At 35.4% G+C, this 18,805-nt stretch overlaps 1 protein-coding gene across 9 annotated transcripts in view; it reads right to left on the bottom strand.

Moving 5' to 3' along the window:
* The window catches only part of LOC105668465 (uncharacterized protein CG43867), a 60,822-nt gene that overhangs the window by 32,425 nt on the left and 9,592 nt on the right, over positions 1-18,805 (bottom strand). The window contains exon 1 of one of the 9 annotated variants that reach the window (XM_067358855.1): positions 2,126-2,287. The exons of 7 other annotated variants lie outside the window; for them this stretch is intronic. The gene's annotated coding sequence lies outside the window, so the exon portion shown is untranslated. Of the gene's footprint in view, positions 1-2,125; positions 2,288-18,805 lie in introns of those variants that run through there. One more of the 9 variants, XM_067358856.1, reaches the window with a different exon arrangement.

Raw genomic sequence — 18,805 nt, 5'->3', positions numbered from 1 at the left:
TGCGGAATTACTTTCTACAAGGGTCCTAGAATAAACGGGTCAAATTTTAATGAGGTAAATCGACAAGAAAGTCAAGAGAAGTCACCGTTTATCGCAATCTTTCAAGTTTGACATTTTTTCGTGTAATTATACCAAAAAAATTTATCCCTTGGAATTAAAATTCTGTAAAGTTTATCTTTAATTTAAGAATACAATGCTATTATTAATTTAACTCTTTTATTTGTAAGAAAGAATTATCTTCGATAATTCGATATTGAAATCAATCAATTCTGAATTATAGAACTAATTATTATAATTTTATCCATTCATTCTAGAAATATCCTATACCTATATTATTTTTTGCCAATATAAAATATGTTGCTTTTAAAAAAAAATTAACACACATTTTTTAACATTATAATTAAATAATTTTTTAATTAAATTATTAATTATACTCGATCTATGCGTGATGTGTCACATTTTAATATCCATAAAAACAGAAAAAAATACTTATCAGGTATCATAAATGCTAACTATAAAATTTTTTTACGATCAAAGATATTCTCACAGAGTGTTAAATTTAATGTTGTAGCGTGAAACACTATGTTCGTGCGCCGTAATGCTCGTAAATCGCTATCGTATTTGCATTCCGATTGTGAAAGATACGCGCGCTTTTCTCGTGCATGCACTAGCTGCACTTACTAAAACAAAACTATATGTGCAAATATTGTTCATGATTTCAATTTTAATTCTGTTTTATCAATTTCATCACTTATTCAGTTGTTAATTATATTATTATTAGCCATATTTCATTATTACGAGCTTATAATTATTAATAATAATTATTATATTATTGTTTTATGTTTATTCAAAAAATATTCAGAATGATCACAAAATGCTTAAAATAATCGTCAATTTTATCATTGGAAAATATCGTAATGTTAAAATCAATTAATTCAATATTGAGAAGTAACCCGTATGTAATTTTATTAAATTAAACGAAGTTATCATGACTGAAAGTTCTTTTGATTCCTTGTTTCGACCTGCCTAATTTATCCGTTAATTGACATCGTCTTGGTAGAAAGAAGCTGCTAATACCACCTAATTGCTTTAACACCACCGTTCAAACCCGACCGCTTCTAGAAATGATGTTTTCTTAATAGGACAAAGAAAATATGTTCTGAGAAAACAAGAATAATTTTCCGTCTATATATACCTATGAATAATAATTAATAAAAATAATATTACAAAAGTGATAATTTTATTATATATATTGTAATTGCAGCATTATGTTAAGGCTGATGTTTTGAAATCGCGTTTATCGATTTTAAACTAAACTAGGTCGAGTTTACATTCAATACATAGTGTACGGTTCCTAATTCAATTGAAACAATTTTTAAAAAATTCTGCAATAATTTTAAAAGATTAAAATATTTTTGGAGAAAAGTTAAAAAATCATAACTTTACAGAATAAAAATTCTTTATAATTTTTTTAGTTTATATTTTCTTTAAGATAAAAATAATGTAGAAAGCGCTATTTTTACATAATAGGAATGCCATTTAGTGCGCACAACTTAACTCTCAAATTATGTACATCGCCCACATGATAATTGTACATACATGTGGCATGATCTAAGAGACTTATTAGTCTGATTCAATCCTCATTTAATACTATACAAATTCTTGCATCAAATTACGACAGACAAAAGCAGTGTTTCTTAGCTACAATTTCAATCCAATCGTTAATAAAAAAATTAAACTAAATGAAAACAACTTAAACAAAAAAGAATAATTTTACAACAATAAAAAAACGAAGTATTTTATACTAAATAATTAGAAAGAAAACGATACATTTAATCGCTAGGACACAATAATTCAAATATTCTTCGAGAGAATTTTCAATATTTTTAATATTCGTCAATATTTATATTTTTACTCTTGAAAAATATGTGAAGATCGTTAAATTGTGATGCAAAATATTTAATGTGCCCCAATATTCAAATGTATGCTCTCCGCCCTACATTTCACTTTAAAAATAAAGTATTGACACACACAAGTGTTTTATCCACGTCAAAAATTCGAATTCTCCCTAACAAGTGTTCACCGCCTAAAATCTCTTTGATAATTTGATAGTTTGATAATTTACAATTTTACATTATACACTGCAAAGTGCGATCTTTTCGCGGCTGTCAAGCACGACGCTTTCGGATCGATGTGACGCGGATCACAGGATTACGAATCGCAAATCCACTAGAGAAACAGAAAGGACGTAAACGCTCCGATCGCGTTTCACGGACCACTGAGGGAAGTCACGTCTGTCGCGGTGGCAGTGGCGAAGCCGGAGTTGCGTCGGTGGCATACGTCACATGCGCGTACCGCGGCGCCGCCGCCGTAGTCGTCGACACGGTAGTGATGGTACTGATACCATCCGTACCTGACGTAAAAGGATATGCAAGTACTCGTATGCAAATCCCAAATTCGAGAAATTTCGATCCTAGTTAAATTATATTCGACAAATATAAATAACTCGGAAATCTGACACTCGCGATTATATCAAGTTCGCGCAAATAATTTCTCAGTCAAGCTTTAAATAAAATTATTGATCTAAGTTTAAAAAAAAAATAGGAAATTTTTAGATGTAGAAAATATATTAAACTTGAACTAACGTCCACTAATAGAAATTATTTCGCAACTATGTAATTGTATTTCCAAAATGGCACTGTTTCCAAATACTTTCTTTGCGAAAAAATAACAAAAATGACTTTACATGTCTTCGCACAGATAATTCGCAATATCGCACACTTTTATAATAATGTTACATTAGATAGACAAATGACCAACTTCTATTATGACAGTAATTTATGTGTCTATGCAGATTGGTTCCCTCACGATAGCACGACAATTTTCGCCGCGCCCGTGTCTTTATTACTGTCGTTCCATCTCGCCAGTCCAAGATGTGCACATCCGTGCCACAGGAAGTACCCATTAGGCGAGAAGAAACTTAACAGTCTACGATCGTGCAATGTGTCAATGGTGGACGTACACGTTGTTGATTACGTAATGACGCTATACAAATTCCAATTCCAAATAAGATAAAACTTGCATCGCTTCTCTCTTTCATATTATTCGCGAATCATTCACGAATATATATATATATAATAATCACAATCGAAATAAAACATGTTTTGCATCGATAATCTCAATATATATAATCTCAAATATTTCCTCAATATATAATTTCAAATATTTCCTTTTAACGCATAAATTATTTGACGAGACCGAGTATAGCGAAACGTGACTGCCGAAAATAAGTCATCAAGCGATATGCTCTTAGCCTGATTAATTGATCCCGTCTAAATGAATTAATCCACCGGCATGGCATCATTACGCAGGTGCCTTCTCTGCGAACCGGTAGTTATGCCGAGAATTTTAGCGAAATTCCTAGTGACCGTAATAATTTCTAGGGCCCTTATCGCATTATCGCGATAGTGTGCGGGAGTTTGAGAAAGTTCTTCATATACAATGCGCTTCGAGCTAATCCAATAATGAACGCGATGTTCTAGACTCGTGGAATGCCTTTTCAACCAGAGAAAAAGAGACACTGAGAATAAACTAGAATTAAATGAGTACGGAGTTATTCAACACCGAAAATCCAATGCTTTGTACAAATTTTGCTGCACAAAAATACTAACTGTTAAAATATAAATAAATATCAAAATATATAAGGCGTGGAATGGTGAACAGTTAATTTTTTGGACATTATAAATTAATGATATGGTTAAATTTAAAAATGAGAAAGTTAAACTTAGACAAGAAAAATATTATTTTAACAAGAAAATATTAGTTTTATAAATATATAAAACATCTACTCTCTCGAATATGTCTAATATTATACTCAATACGATACTACACGCATATGCGATAGATATACATAGCAGCTAAATCGCTTCGCTCTAAAGGCAGGGAAGGGTTCCCTCTGGTCTGAACCTTTTAAAGTTCGCCTAAGTGAATTTTGGTTTGGAACCTGCGACAGACTCTCGGAGGGTCAGAGGATCTTCTTTCGATGAGACGAGAAGGCAAGGTGCCGTCGCCGTTGCTCACAAACAAAATCAATATTTAATTTTACGGACTTTTATCGTAGTCCAAACTGCAAGCGGGAAGGAAGGAAGGAAGGAAGATCGGGAGGGAGGTAGAAAGAAAGGGTGAAAAAGGGAGGAAAAGGGAGAATCTTTGGAACTCGATAGGACTCGAGAAAATCGAGGTCGTTGGAATCCTTCCCGAATCGGAAATAGTCTATTTACGCGCACATTTACAAATACGCACGACTTCCCCCTGTGTATGCACTCTAAATATAACATTTCTTCATGATTATATTAGCCGTTCTATTCTTTATCTTGAATTTTTGAATTTAATAAAAATATCTGCTAAATTTTACAAACTCTCTTGGATCATATTGTACAACATATTAATAGCAATTAGTAAAATTTAAAAAATTCAGTAATATCAAAATATATAATATTATCGTAAAAATGATTGAAAGCTGCAACAAGCTTTATTGTAATTTTATTATTCAACATATTACTATGTTGCAGAATGAGAATTGTTCTTTAAAGACTCTAAATATTGATATCGTTTAATTTATATTATTTTGACCAAACCACGTTTTAAATTTCTGTCGAAATAAAAATTAAAATTCCGCCGATGAACCGAGCTGATTTATTTTCAAGATATGCTTGATTATGTTTGCCGTCGTTACCGCGGAGATGGGACAGCGTCGGAGTGACTCCACAACATTAGCTCGTCCTTCCAAATGCAAATTTAATGACACAGAAGAGATTCCATTTTCTGTTATCGGGGTTATTCCGGGGCTTTCAGAGCTTTGTAATTAAAATTTTATTTAGGTTTTACATTACTTTATAATTAAAGCTGCGATTAAGCAACGTAATGATGCATAATTCGTGAATAATTAAATCTAATGGGAGCAAAAGTTTTGGTTAAGGTTTGGATAACAAGTTTCAAAACAGTCAGGGAAAGACGGAAAAAGGCGGTTACGACACTGTCACTCGTGTGTAAAACTAAGCAGAGTTGAAATCCGCGATTAGATGTATACAGACTCAATTTTTCGGATCCCGAGAGAATTTCCCGACGCCCGCGGCACGTGCCGAGTAACATATACGAGTAAGCCCGACCAATGACACATCATTCGTCTCCATACTAATCTGAGTAAAGAAGATTAGATGTACGCCCGTAGCCATTAATTCAGTGCGAAAATACGTATGTCTGTTTTTTACTCAAGTTTAATTCGAGTTTTTATGTCATATTTTTCAACTATTTTCTACTTACACGAATAAATCATTTTTATTTATTCGTAAACAAATACGTAAAATAACACTGTGTGCACACACCAAAATATGTTTGTCATCAAATATTATTTTAAGAGAGAAAACTGGTGTATTTTTTTCTAGTAAAAATTGCAATGTAAGCTTGAACACTGCTGATATATTTAACTATTGACTTAACAAATTAATCCATCTGAGGGATTCTCAAATGAGAAAACAGGATAATCCGTATTCTGAGATATGCATTATTCGACATCTACAACGAAAACTGTATCGCGAGAGAAGTTGAAGGACACGGAAGGTGAAAGTGCGAAACCAAGAAATCCTTAGAGCGTCTGACGACGCTTAGGACCAGTCGGGAAAGCTATCTGGTACTCGTCCCTCCAAAGAGGCAGCACGCACAACTCGGGCTATCCGAAGGGGAGAGAGATGATGAATCGTCGAAGAAGCCATTTGTCACTGTCATAAACGGCATGGAGAACGCAAACCCGAATCGCACCATTCACTCTACGCGTGGATAATTACCGACACGTACCTTCCAATAATGTTCTCTTGTGCCGCCAAGAATTCCCTCCAAATGACCCTCTTATCGTTATCTACATCGCATAAAAGAGTCTCATCACGCAATATTAATGATGTCAACCTCTTGTGAAAATTCGTCGCTAAGAAATCATAATCTCTGCAAGCTTAAGATTGGCCGCGCATTTCAAAATAGCTCTCAGTTCGTATAGAATTGCTTTCTCTCAAATTCAGATACGTTATGCAAGGGATACTCATGACGTACTCATGATGTACGCGGTGGTCGAACGCAACGACCGATAACATTCGCTGACAATATCGTCATAAATCCGTCGCGGCGTGTTGGTAGTCGCCGCTAGATATTTCGATGCTATTTTCGCTCTAGCGCTCTTCCGGTAAGAAGCGCCCACTCTGACGACGAGAGAGTGAAAAAGCGCGGCGCAAGTATAGTCGTCCCGCGTATATTAGAAGAGACGAAAGTTAGTCTTAATTTTATAAATAGCACTACCGGGAACAGACACTTATAGTTAATAAGCCTCCGGCGCGGAAAACGCTGCCGAGCCCTTTTAAGCCTCGCTCTGCGCCGCTAATAGAGAAGAGTAGATTAAAGTGAAGTACAGAGCAGAGATATAAATTTCACATCCTAAAATGTAAGTTCTGACAGAATACGTAACGTTGAAAGGCCGGTTGAAAAGGAATAAACGATAAACAATAAGAGTGGCTGGAAAAGAGAAAAATACATAAAATATTGGAAAAAAATTACAGTTATCTTTCAACGATGTTCCTAACATATACTTGTATAAATGTAAAATAGACATTCTTCATGACACAAATGTAAAATAGGCTTATAACTCGCAATGTAAAAAGCTTGAAACCACCCTTCTTTGTATTAATTACAATTAAGATTACACGCTACATATTCATGAAAAAGAAATTCATGGGGTTTTAAAATTCATAAGTGAGCTTGCTAGACTTAAGCTTCTGCATAGCCTATCTCGAAAGCTCTCTTGTTATGTAGCTTTGAATTCGTTACTAAAGAAGAAAGAGAAAATTTAAATTGTTTCATACGAGCTTGTGATATAAAAATAACAAAAATTATTGAAATTACGAGAAAATTGTCGAAAATATCAATACTTTCGCCGAGATAAACATAAATTTATTATTTGAAATTCTGCACGTCGACTGTTCTATTAAAATTCTTCTTGTTTTCGAGGTACTATGTACGCGAAAATTATAAATATCCATGTCGGAGGTAAATACAACTGAGAAAATGAGACACTCGGAAGATACCGCGATGACGAAGATGAAAATGAAGACAAAGTTTCCGCGCGGCTTCTCTGCCTCGCGATATTAAGACACTCGAGACTCGCGCACGTCATGGCCCAATCTTCGTTCTATCTCTACCCTGCACTCCATCTCGGTCATTTACATACAAGATATTCCGGTGCGAGCGTACGTTCGTATCTCAATTTACATTACCTCTCTTATCCTCTCGCTCGCTCGTTCGTTAGCTCAAAGTAGCGAGTAAAATTACAGAGGAACAAGAGATTGAAGCCTGAATAATTTCAGTGAGGTCAGGAGTTCTTTTCTCCCACGCGCTCGCCACATCAATAACGTTTCAATCTTGGCTGAATAATAAAAACGCGACGTTGCCGTCACATGGATCATTTTTTCACATTTATGGCAAAGGAAAAGATTCAAGCCGCTAAAATTGTGCTGCTTCGAATCCTCTGTTCCTTACCAAGGTACGTGAATAATACAGCAAAATATAGAAACATTTACAGAGCAGTCGTGAGACAAAAGGCGAAGTGAAACGACTGAGATATCGCACAAGTTAGGGGAAACCCTAATCTCGTGCAACTGAATTTTTCAGAGGGCGGTTAAAAACTTATGGTCGTTTTCCGTCCAGGTCGCAGTCGGTAAAGTCTCTGTAGAAGGTTGGCATTCCGTCACCCTTCACGCAGGGAATAGCCCCAACGAAAGAGGGGGATTTTCACTTTACGATTCTCTCACCTAATCCACATAAAGGTCGCTCGTAAGCAGGAAAGCCCGATCGTACAAGTACGATGATAGGGCACTCGCCCTCACTTCCTGCCTGTCCTCTCTCAGCCTCCTCTTTTTTTCACCGATTTATAGTATATCCCGCCGCATCGAATCGATTTTATCGCGCTGTAATTGCAGCCACTCCACCCAATAAACGCTCGCACCGCATAAAAACTATCATCTCTTTCATTCCTTTAATATATGTTAGAATGCGAATCTGAGATAGTGGTGCTATCTTTTGTGTAAGATAAAAACGCTATTAATTCATTAAAAATGTTGCAATATGTTTAAGAAAAAGTATATCTATATTTTTTCATTGCATGTATGCACACAATTGCACAATTAAAGAACAGAAAAATAGAATTTATAATATAATTTTGCTCAGTCCTATAATTTGTTTCGATAACCATTTCTAGAAAATAAAGCCTTTCCAGTTCCGCGAAATACTCCATAATCGAGTAAATCAGGAAAATAGTTGAAAAGAAAAAGCCATTTATTTCACAATGCGATACGATAGTAATGTCGGACAATTGCGGATCGGAGAGGCGTGGAATTGCACAATTGGACGCAAAAACGAGGAAAAAAGGCGCGACAGTCCGTATGCCGTGCATTCGCTTAAATATATTGTATATTTAACTAAACGTGCATCTATACGTCTACTACCTGCGAGGCAGAGCGAGTTTCCGGCATTGAATTAACTGGGAACAATATATCGCCGCCGTTGCATTGTGTACCGGGCCGACGGCATTGAGCTTCCGAGCCGCCCGACTACTTCATTTATCAAGTTAAACAATAGAAGTACCACCTCCCGAACAATTCCCGTCTTTGGTCGCCCCTTCCGAGATTTTGAGGGAAAATTTCTTTCTCACGTCTTCATTGAATTTCATTCTCACTCTCGGTTTTTCGTCATAGTAACACTTGTCCCGACAACTCACTCGCAACTGGCAACATCATTCGTCACACAACAAATTTGCCTATGACAGAATAAAATTTTATACCTATTCACGAAAAAAAAAAATTGAAATACAGTAGGATATTTGTATATTACGTTTTTATTCTGTTTTCCAACATTCTGTTTTTCAATATCTCGCAGAAAATTTAATCATGTATTTATTTTAAAGCTTAAAAATCAATGTAATAAAAATTTTAAAAAGCTACTTTTGGATGAGTAAGTTCTCGTATTTCCCGATTTTTTCCATAGTCAAAAATTTTTATTTAAGTGCACTGCACTTTATAAAAAAACGTTTAAATTTTGATAAATATTTTTTACATAAGTGCAGGTAATTCAAAAACATAAAAAATCGTTGAAAATATATTAAAATTCGAGATTCGAAGGGATTAATATAATATTTCAGTTTATTTCTTCTTGCTCGCGTATAATTACAATACATTTCATTAGAAACTTCACCGCAAACAGAATACGTTAAATGACAATGTAAATCAGAGATAAAAGTTATCGTAACTCACAGTTGTTCAACATTGTACACGGAACTGCAGCGTTTATCGTACACAACGTACGATACAGCGAAAACTTTCTATTAACGGAATTCTCTTCAGTTGCGGTGAGTATCGAGCAATCCGCAAGACCGGCCGGTAGATTAGCTCGTCGTTCCCCGACTACGGATTAAGAGCGTACCGCGCGCGAATAGAGTTACGATGAATCTCTTTTCAATTAAATCACAAAGTTTCCCGGCAGACGGAGAAGGTAACAGGGCGAGATGAAGTAATGACTAAGAAAAGAGAGAAAGAGGAAGGCCCGGCCGTAGGTTCTTCTTCTCGTCCCGACGACTATCGACGACCCTTATCGCTCCGAAGGGAGCCGCTTGACCAAATCACTCGATAAAAAGCCCATCGACCACCTTATTTTTTTCTCTCCCTCTCTCGCTCACTTCCTCATCTTATCTCGATTTAAACCGCCCCCCATTTCGATACCCGCGGGTCCCATTTGGTCAGCCAATTTCTTCTTTATTCCCTGCACTCGAATCGCGCGATTGCTAAATTTCGGCGGTTTATCTCCCCCCTCCCCTCCTTCGGTGAAAGGGCTTTGATTTATTAAATCTCCGACTGCCGCTCACTCGTACCTCGTTCACTCACCGTTCATTTTTGCGACCGCTTTTCAAGTCTATTACGGTATCATATTTTTTCGCGTAAAAAGATACGTGAAATATTTATATCGCATTCTCTTTCGAGACACCGCAAAAATAGTTGTACATTTCGAAGAACGAAATAGCAACACTTCTGCTATTTTAACTATGTATTAACTGGAAAATTAAAAGCAGCTGTCAACAGAAAATAGTCATCCGGAGAAAAAAGCCATCGAAGATAAGTGGAAAACAAAGTGTGCGAAAGAGCATGCTCTCTGTCGACCGATAAAGTTCCTCGAGATAACTTCCCGAGCTAAATGGAATCTGCTCGTACGATCAACTTTTTTTCACAAAATAAAGAAAAAAAGAGACTAACGGCCAGCTGCGCGGAGCCTGGGACAAGAAACAAAAGGGGTGCGTTAATCGAACCTGAAACGGAAGCTTTTAAAATCTCTCAACGCCGTACAAAGAGAGGCTCATGATAATTGCACGTATCCATTTTATATTAAAGTGACCAGGAAACTTTAAAAAGCGAAAAATGTCACATACGTTTAAAAACGCAGTGCATCAAAGAGTGAATATTATTATATATGAGATATTTTTATACGATTGATTCCGAGATCATATATTGTAGAAAATTACAAATATTGCTTAGTTATTCACGCTTGTGACTGCTTGTCACAATGCCAAAATCTCATTTGGGACATATATTCTTGCTAATATTTTAATTTTGTTAAAAAATAAACTATATATATTTGAATATATCACAAACGATTTATATGATAAGAAAATAAAACAAAAGAGTTATCCTATTAGTTTTCATATTGCAGATGGTCTGTCTGATCTATACAAAGTGGCATTGCACAATTTAGATGCACAAAAATTTTATGAATCACTACGTATCAGAAATAACAGAAGAAAGATTGACTGATCGCTTCCATCCACCTAAACCACGGTGGATCAGTATATCATTTTTTGACAGACAAATAGAACGGTAAACAAGGGGAAGAATGCGGCGGAAGTGAAAGTGGAGGAAAGGCAGTCCGGCATATCTGAAAAACGTAGGAAATTGTGCGTGGCCTCATATATCTCGAAAATTGGATTCGGATCGAGAGATTCGTGGTCATAATAAATTCTCGCGACGCCGAAGAGAATTCCGCGCTGCCTTCGTTTTACTTCGAGACTTCTGCAACGTGTGAGTTCCACACTCTTTCATTTCCGTTGATAAAAATTTTAAGTTATTATTATGAAAAGTTATCACGTAATGCTTATTTTTCACAAACATAAGATATTATGGAAAGTACATAAATATTATTTAATATATCTGCCATTTAACAGCAAATAATTTTATTTCAAAAAATGTCTCCAGTTTGCTTCTCGAATTTATTGCTCGCAGTTATAATTATTATAATTATCTATTATAATTATCCAAAATATATAATTTTTATTTATTATAACGATTGTAAATAAATATTGAAATTGGTGTTGCAAATACTCCTAATTATTCATTTCTTATTCATATATTATTATTTATTTCTATTATTCATTTCTTATTCATATATTATTATTTATTTCTATTATTCATTTCTACTTCATGTTTATATGATGCAATTTTTCCCTTTTTTCTAGTTTCGTCCAAAAAAGAAAAAAAAAGAAAATGCTCTCTTATCGCGCGCGCGAGGGCGAAAGTGCCACGTGTTGAAATTCTACTTTGTCGCACTCCACGGCGTCGACAGACGATACGTAGACGCAAAGGGAGGTAGCTAGACAAAAAAGAGAACAGTCGCAGAAGAGAGAGAGAGAGAAAGGAAGATGGATAGAAAAGTCGGGACGAACTGCGAGAAATGCATGCTTCACGGAAGATACAATGGAACAAGCTTCCTGGACTTGCAAATCCAACAAAAGATATTCGTTTGCGCGATCTTTCCACTTATTTGTTAAAATAAAATATCGATCTTTCTTCGGAGAAACGTACGGCTGTCGTGCAAGCTACGCTTGAGTACGCTGTACGTTGATAAATAACTTTAATAATATCGAAAAATGGCTACAAGAGGAAGTGTCAGAGATAGTAATTTGAAGAGAGATTACTCTTCTAAAAAATATATAGAAAATATACGAGAAAAGCGCGTAAAAGAAGAAATTCAATTACAGAAAAACTGCATTAAAATGATTAATTAAATAAAATAATAATTCTGTTTTGATGAAATACTTAAATTGCTTAAAAATATACTTTGTCGCGCTCGGGCGTCTACTTTTATTTGAGAAATATATAGAAACATTCGCATCAACTTAATGTCTGTTTTACGTCAAGTTTTCGAATGTGCTCTGAGTGGCACACAGAGTAACTTGCGGGAAAACTAGCAATGTGGAACGCACTTCGTGATCCACGAACTGTACACGCCCGGCTTATACACGTTGCAATATGTAACTGTCCCGACGCAAGCCAATAAATACGAGCTTTTTTCTTCCTTGTTTTCCCCTGCAGGGATAAATGGATCGGCCGGACGTGAGCTTTAGGTTGGCCGTGCGGTTCGACGGATATGCCAATCGAAATAGTCTTCATGTCGCACGAAAAAAGAGGAGGCACACATAAACGCAACATATAATAAACATTAAATTGTATTTGAAAAATGCTGCCTAAAGAATATATTACGAGCATTGTTATCGATGGAAGTGATATCAAAAAAGTGGCCGAGAAATTTAACGTTAAAAACATGTTAAATTGTTCTTTGTATGCTTTTGAACAAAATTGTATTTTTCAATTTTCACCGAAAACATTACACTCTGCGCTAATTGAATGAAATTATTAAAATTCACTGAATAAACGATGGTTGCGCAATAAATTTGCGCAACCGCCTCGTCGATATTCGTACACCCTGTAGACAAACCGTGTCCACATCGCCTGGATGTGGACGTAATGGATGCGAGAGAAAAATCAATTGCCGCCCAAGGGCTTTTAATCACCGGAGCCTGTCCTTTCATTTCCGAGGCTCGTGTCGGCTGTCGAAAAGTTTCAAATTCTTTTTTTTCTCTACGCTTAACGTCAACGGCAGCTTTGCAAAACGGTTGCACGTGATAAACACCATGAAAATTCGACCGCCCCCCTTCAACCCTTTCGTTTCCACATGTAAATAAATCATGTAAAAATAAAAATCATTTTTTTAAACATGACTTTTTGACATTACTTTTCAAACTTAGTCTAAAAATCTTTTTATCAAATATGATCACAAATATGAATTGTAGATATATTATCCTTGGCTAAAAGCGAATAAAATCCAAGTGAGCAATAGCTTCGATGACGAGCAAAAAGGAAGAATTTCCAAAAAAGAATAATACCTATTTGCCCGATAAAACCTATCACAGTTGGCAAACACAGAATATCCTTCAAAGCCATCCTACAAGCGGGGAAACGATATTATCGATTTAACACGACAATAAAATGTCAAAAATTGTAGCCAATAATTTGATGTTATCGTATGTCAGTTCAAATAGCTCTGTTATTATATTCAAACGCAAGGAAAAATGAATATATCTAAATAAAGATTATTGACATAAAAAATGAATAAACAAGAAAAATATTGTTGAAAATTTCTTATCAGTTTCCTATTGTCCTACTTACTTCGTTTCTGATTCATTTGAAGAAATATTACAAATACCTATAACTTTTTATTTAGAAAAACATCTTTTTCAGTGATATAATGGTTTTTTTCTTTCTATACCACATTAAAAAACGTAAAATTGTATCTTTTTGTTAAGGAAACAGGTTTTATCGTATTTATTTGATTTGTTGGTCAAAAAATATTTAACGTAAGATTAAATATTTTTTGACCAACAAATCAAATAAATACGATAAAACCTGTTTCCTTAACAAAAAGATACAATTTTACGTTTTTTAATGTGGTATAGAAAGAGAGAGAAAAAAACCATTATATAATAAATTATATAATAACTATATAATTATATAATAAATAATTATATAATAAAAGATTAAAGTCTGTTTTCTTAATAATATTATCCCAACACGCGGATAGAACGAACAAAATCCTAACGTTATTAAAATACGAAATTACTTATTATATTCAAGCGCGAGGTAGACGTCGCGACCGAATAAGCAACGACATGGCGCGCAAATGATATTAACGTGTCCGTGCGGCGTATTCCCGGGTTAAAAAGAGTCCATCCGTAGAACACGGTCTCGGCCCGTTACGCGCGAGCTTTATCGTACGTCAGGTCGAACAACCCCTCAGTGCCTCGATCCCTCCGTTGTCCCTTCCCGTTATATGCCCGCGACTGTGAAAACGGTTTCCTCCCTTGCCTGGCGAGACACTTTCTTTGAGATTTACGCGCCGCGCAATCCCAACTCCACGGCCGTTTCCTGATGTAGTATACCCGAGGTATCAAAACTCGCGGCATTGGATGTAGATTGCTATTCCGCAAAAGCAATCCCCGCCACTGAGATTTTTAGAAGATCTTATTTTCAGATTCCATTCAACGTATTCTCGTTACGTAAGCTCAGCGAGTTGAGTTGCACAATAACGTTCGACAGTGTAATTTAAAAATAAACGAATGACCGTGTATAAATCCGTTCGCGCGAGCAGATACGCGCTAAGTTTAAGAAAATCGCGCTCGGGAAGAGACGGCGCTTTTCAGGCCGGGTGATGTAGCGCTACAAGTACGAGAACCGCCCCAATTTACGATTACGAGGCACGAGAGGGTTCAAACGAAGGGTTAAACCGGGTTTAATCAATTCTCGCCGAAACGCGCCCACTCTCGCGTACCTTGACATTGACGAGACGGATTTACCGGATTCCATGGCGACGAGCGAGCGATCAAATAAAGAATGGGACGAATATGGCAGTCAAAATTTCATAAAATAAAACTGTTAAAGAAAATTGCAGCAAAAATAAAATATTGTAAGAATTTTGCTAAGAAAACGTTGTGTGAATTGATGCAAACAACAGTATTAATCTTGTCTCACTATTCTTCCGCGATAATACGAAATTTAATAATTCTGTTTATGAAATCATAAAGCAGTACTGCAATAAAGCATATATTACATTATATTTACATTAGCTACCGTCATATAAACGCTTTCTCGTGTTTCTCAAGATGTGAAGAATTACTTATACCGTAGTTCTGTCCCCAATGACTCATATAAAGTATCACTAAAATTTATTACTGCCGTCATTTTAAACTATATTATCTAACAATTAACATACGAATATATATTCATTAAAGCTCTATGAATATAAATTATATAAACTGTGGACTAATTATATCTCTGAATTACGTATTACAAAATAAAGCGGTTGTTAAGATATTAAAATCGCAATCGATCGGAGATTGTTCACTTTTGGGTAATCTTTGATGTTTTTTGTCACTGTGATAGGTATTGCTTCCTTTACTTTATTGTTGGACAACTTTGGTCAAAGAAACATCTTGTAAGATATCGAAAAGTTTGCTACCAAGGGTCTAGCTAGAGGTTTAGTTTTTACTACGTGTATACCTCGCCTGTCCTTCCAGTCGTAAACGATAATGCAACGGATCGCAATCTAACGTGAAAAAGTCAAGGAAGCTACGTTTAACCGATGGGTTGCTATTTTTCGGACGCAATTCCAGCGCGACGTCCAAGTTTTCTCGTAGTCAGACAGAACGGCCCGGCATCGCGGCGCCGTTCTTAGAATACAATGGAACGAAATAGAGATATTACATATCTCGCCTTCTCGATGCACCCGTAAACGTTAAAAAATATATTCCGCAAATAAAATGTATTTCATAAATCAAACTGTAAGTTGCCTGTTTATTTTTGTTTAATATATAAAATATAATTTTTGCCCAATATTTTTAAATAATAAATTTGTCAATATATTTGAAATAAATTTTTATTTTTTGAAATTACTTATACTTCTAAAAGAACGGCAATCAATTAAATATGATTGCCACGCTAGATTAGCGTCGCTATATTTCCGCGACTTTCCCACGTTACGCACACAATAAGATGTACATAAAATATGATAAAGTGAGGTCAAGTGATGTACTCTAGACTTCTAGACGACTAATCCAATGTTCAGTAACAAGATTATAATTTTCATATCCGAATAATTTTGTAATAACTGAACTAATGAAACACTCCAATTTCTAATCTGTGTATATATTTGTGGAACAGTTATAACAGTCTTATTATCGAGAAATCATTATATTGTGTCCTATTTAACTGGCGGCTCAATTAATCTACTTGACCTTTCATAATTAACCGCATTAATTAAAATTCATGGCCGTTTATAAAACGGATCGAGCTCTCCGAAATAACCGTTGTCGTGCAATTAAGTCGTCTGATATGCTAAGATTAATACACTAATGTACTAAGGCATTGCCAGAACTTGTGCAATATTCACGTCCGAGATATTGCGTGACATAATTTGACGTTTAAATAAAAATTACTAATTAAAACTTCAGCTATAAACGATGTTATAGCTCAAAAAAACTTGCCACTGCTGCGTTAAAATATGAAATCCTAATCCTCGATGCCAATTCTCCAAACTTGAATTTTGTCGAAGTTTCGCGTAAGCTTAACTACTAATTGGGCGCAGTGTCCGTGGTTCTTGGCACTGTGCTATCCGACACAGACGTCCGTTACAACGAGAACTTTGTAGATTGTAATTCCCTGTCTCGCTCTGTCTACCTACTTTATCAAATCTACACATACTCGCCCATAAATACATACAAGTAATATACACAATCGCGTATTCTTTATAATTTCTCCATCTTATAATGCAGACGAAATATTTATCGTTCTAAAGGATGTTCTGTATGATTAGAAATGTTTCTTAATGCCGTGTAGAACTACTTTAAGTTTGTATAAAAAAGTTAATTATTTTAATAATGTAAAATAAAATTTCTAAAATTGTTCAAAATGCTTTTATAACCGAAGAAAAAATAGATTGTAAATAACGTTTCTATTGGATTTCTATAAATGCCTTATTTTCTGAAAAATCACGCTGATTGCAGTTTATTCTAGACCCAAGAATCAGGGGCAATAATTGATTGGGACAATACCGTTCTGATTTCCGAAATCGTGTATTGATTTTTATTGAATTTTTTACCGAATCCCAAATATTCGGAAAGACGTTCATCTTCACAATAATAAATGTTACCGATATCTTGTAATAAATATCAAAATCTAAATATTTTTTTCACAGTTAAAATGCCTAATATTTCTGAATTTGTTCCTTTCTCACGTTTAGAAAATGTACCATCTTAAATCCGATTGAGGAAACCGATTGTTTTAGCACCACATCAATACAAAGCGGCACGTGCAAGAGCCATCAATAGTAATCCATTAGGGTGAAAAGTTAAAGACTACAAGCACAGTGCGAGTGAATCAACGAATTAACCGGTCGAAATATGGTGCACGCACTCGAGATAGGCGCACAAATCAAGATAATGGCGGATATTTCACGGCAATGTTAACCGGTGTCTGACTCGCACAGGTCCTATGGGATTTCGAACGTATGCGTCGTCTGTATCGATAGAGAGATGAGTCGACTATCCGTCTTTATTTGTCTTGTTTCTATTGCGTGTTTCCTGCGCTTTCTCGTCAATTTTTAAAAGTTCTCGCGAAAAGTGATACGGAAAATTAGAGAAAAAAGTAGTATCATGTCCCAAAAGGGATGGACATCCATAAAATGACAAATTTCGAACAAAGAGGGTAGTAAGAAGAAGATTGAAACTGTATCTCAAAAGGGACCACATCTAGAAAAGAAGAACCTTTCTTTTTCGTCTCGCTTCTGCAACACGTGACGCAAAATCGATGGAGGGTTCTAAGAGGACGTAAGCTTCATTAACGTGAAAACTCATTAGCGCGAGCACCAGTAAACAGACGGATACACAGAGGAGAAAGAGCTGTAATCAATGTTGCGTAATATAAATTTTTAATAGTTTTAATTGTAAATCGGTTGTCGATAGTAAACGTTTCATTAATGTAATTACTGTGTGGAACAATTTTTCCGCCGTATTTTAATCTCGTGGTTTCATTATCGTCTCGTATGTACCAGAAATACTAGAAAAAGCACGATTTAGTGTTGTGCATACTTTTAATTTACAAGATAAAAGAGAAATGTTTTACTCTCAGTCCATTTTTGTAAAAAAAAACCTGTAATAAATAAAATTATCTATTTTTGAACTTTGTTTTATGTTTTACAGTTACGACCATATATCTGCTACTTTAATTTAGAGCAAAAACTTTTCTCCGTCTACTTACACGAGCGAGTTTCTACTCGGTAAAATAGTTACGCTTTTATACATGAACATGGAAAAATAACTGTCGCGGAAAAGTAATTGTTGCAACATTGACAGACGTTCTTTGAAATCAGTGTTGACGTTTGAGGTCTCGTATCTTCATTGACGTGCGGATTTCCTTTAATGTCATTCAAAGAATCGGTATTAATACACGGAATACACGTGTGCAAAGAATCGATATTAATACACGGTGTTCCCGAGCTAACAATTACCTATAGCTAAGCATCTTTGATAAATTCGGAGTCAGTTGTCTTTGAAAATATCAAAAGACCAATCATTTTTAATAATTCACAAGCCCACACAGCATACATATCCAAAAGACGTATCCAGAAGACATCACGAAGATATCTTTGAGAAATACGATATCTTCGGGATGTTTCCCGAACGTCCTTCGGATATGTGCTGTGTGGGAGTGATTGATAACGAAGAACTTTTCGAGAACCACAATAAATCTTGAAGATGTAAACAAATAGTAAGTAACCCTCTATATTTCGCATATTTTCTTTCAAACAAACTTTATCAAATTATCACAATAATATTTAC

Source organism: Linepithema humile, chromosome 7 (genome assembly GCF_040581485.1).
Source record: "Linepithema humile isolate Giens D197 chromosome 7, Lhum_UNIL_v1.0, whole genome shotgun sequence".
Taxonomy (NCBI): Eukaryota; Metazoa; Arthropoda; class Insecta; order Hymenoptera; family Formicidae; genus Linepithema; species Linepithema humile.
Note: the sequence above shows the minus strand (reverse complement) of the source record. Positions and strands in the feature narration are given on the sequence as shown.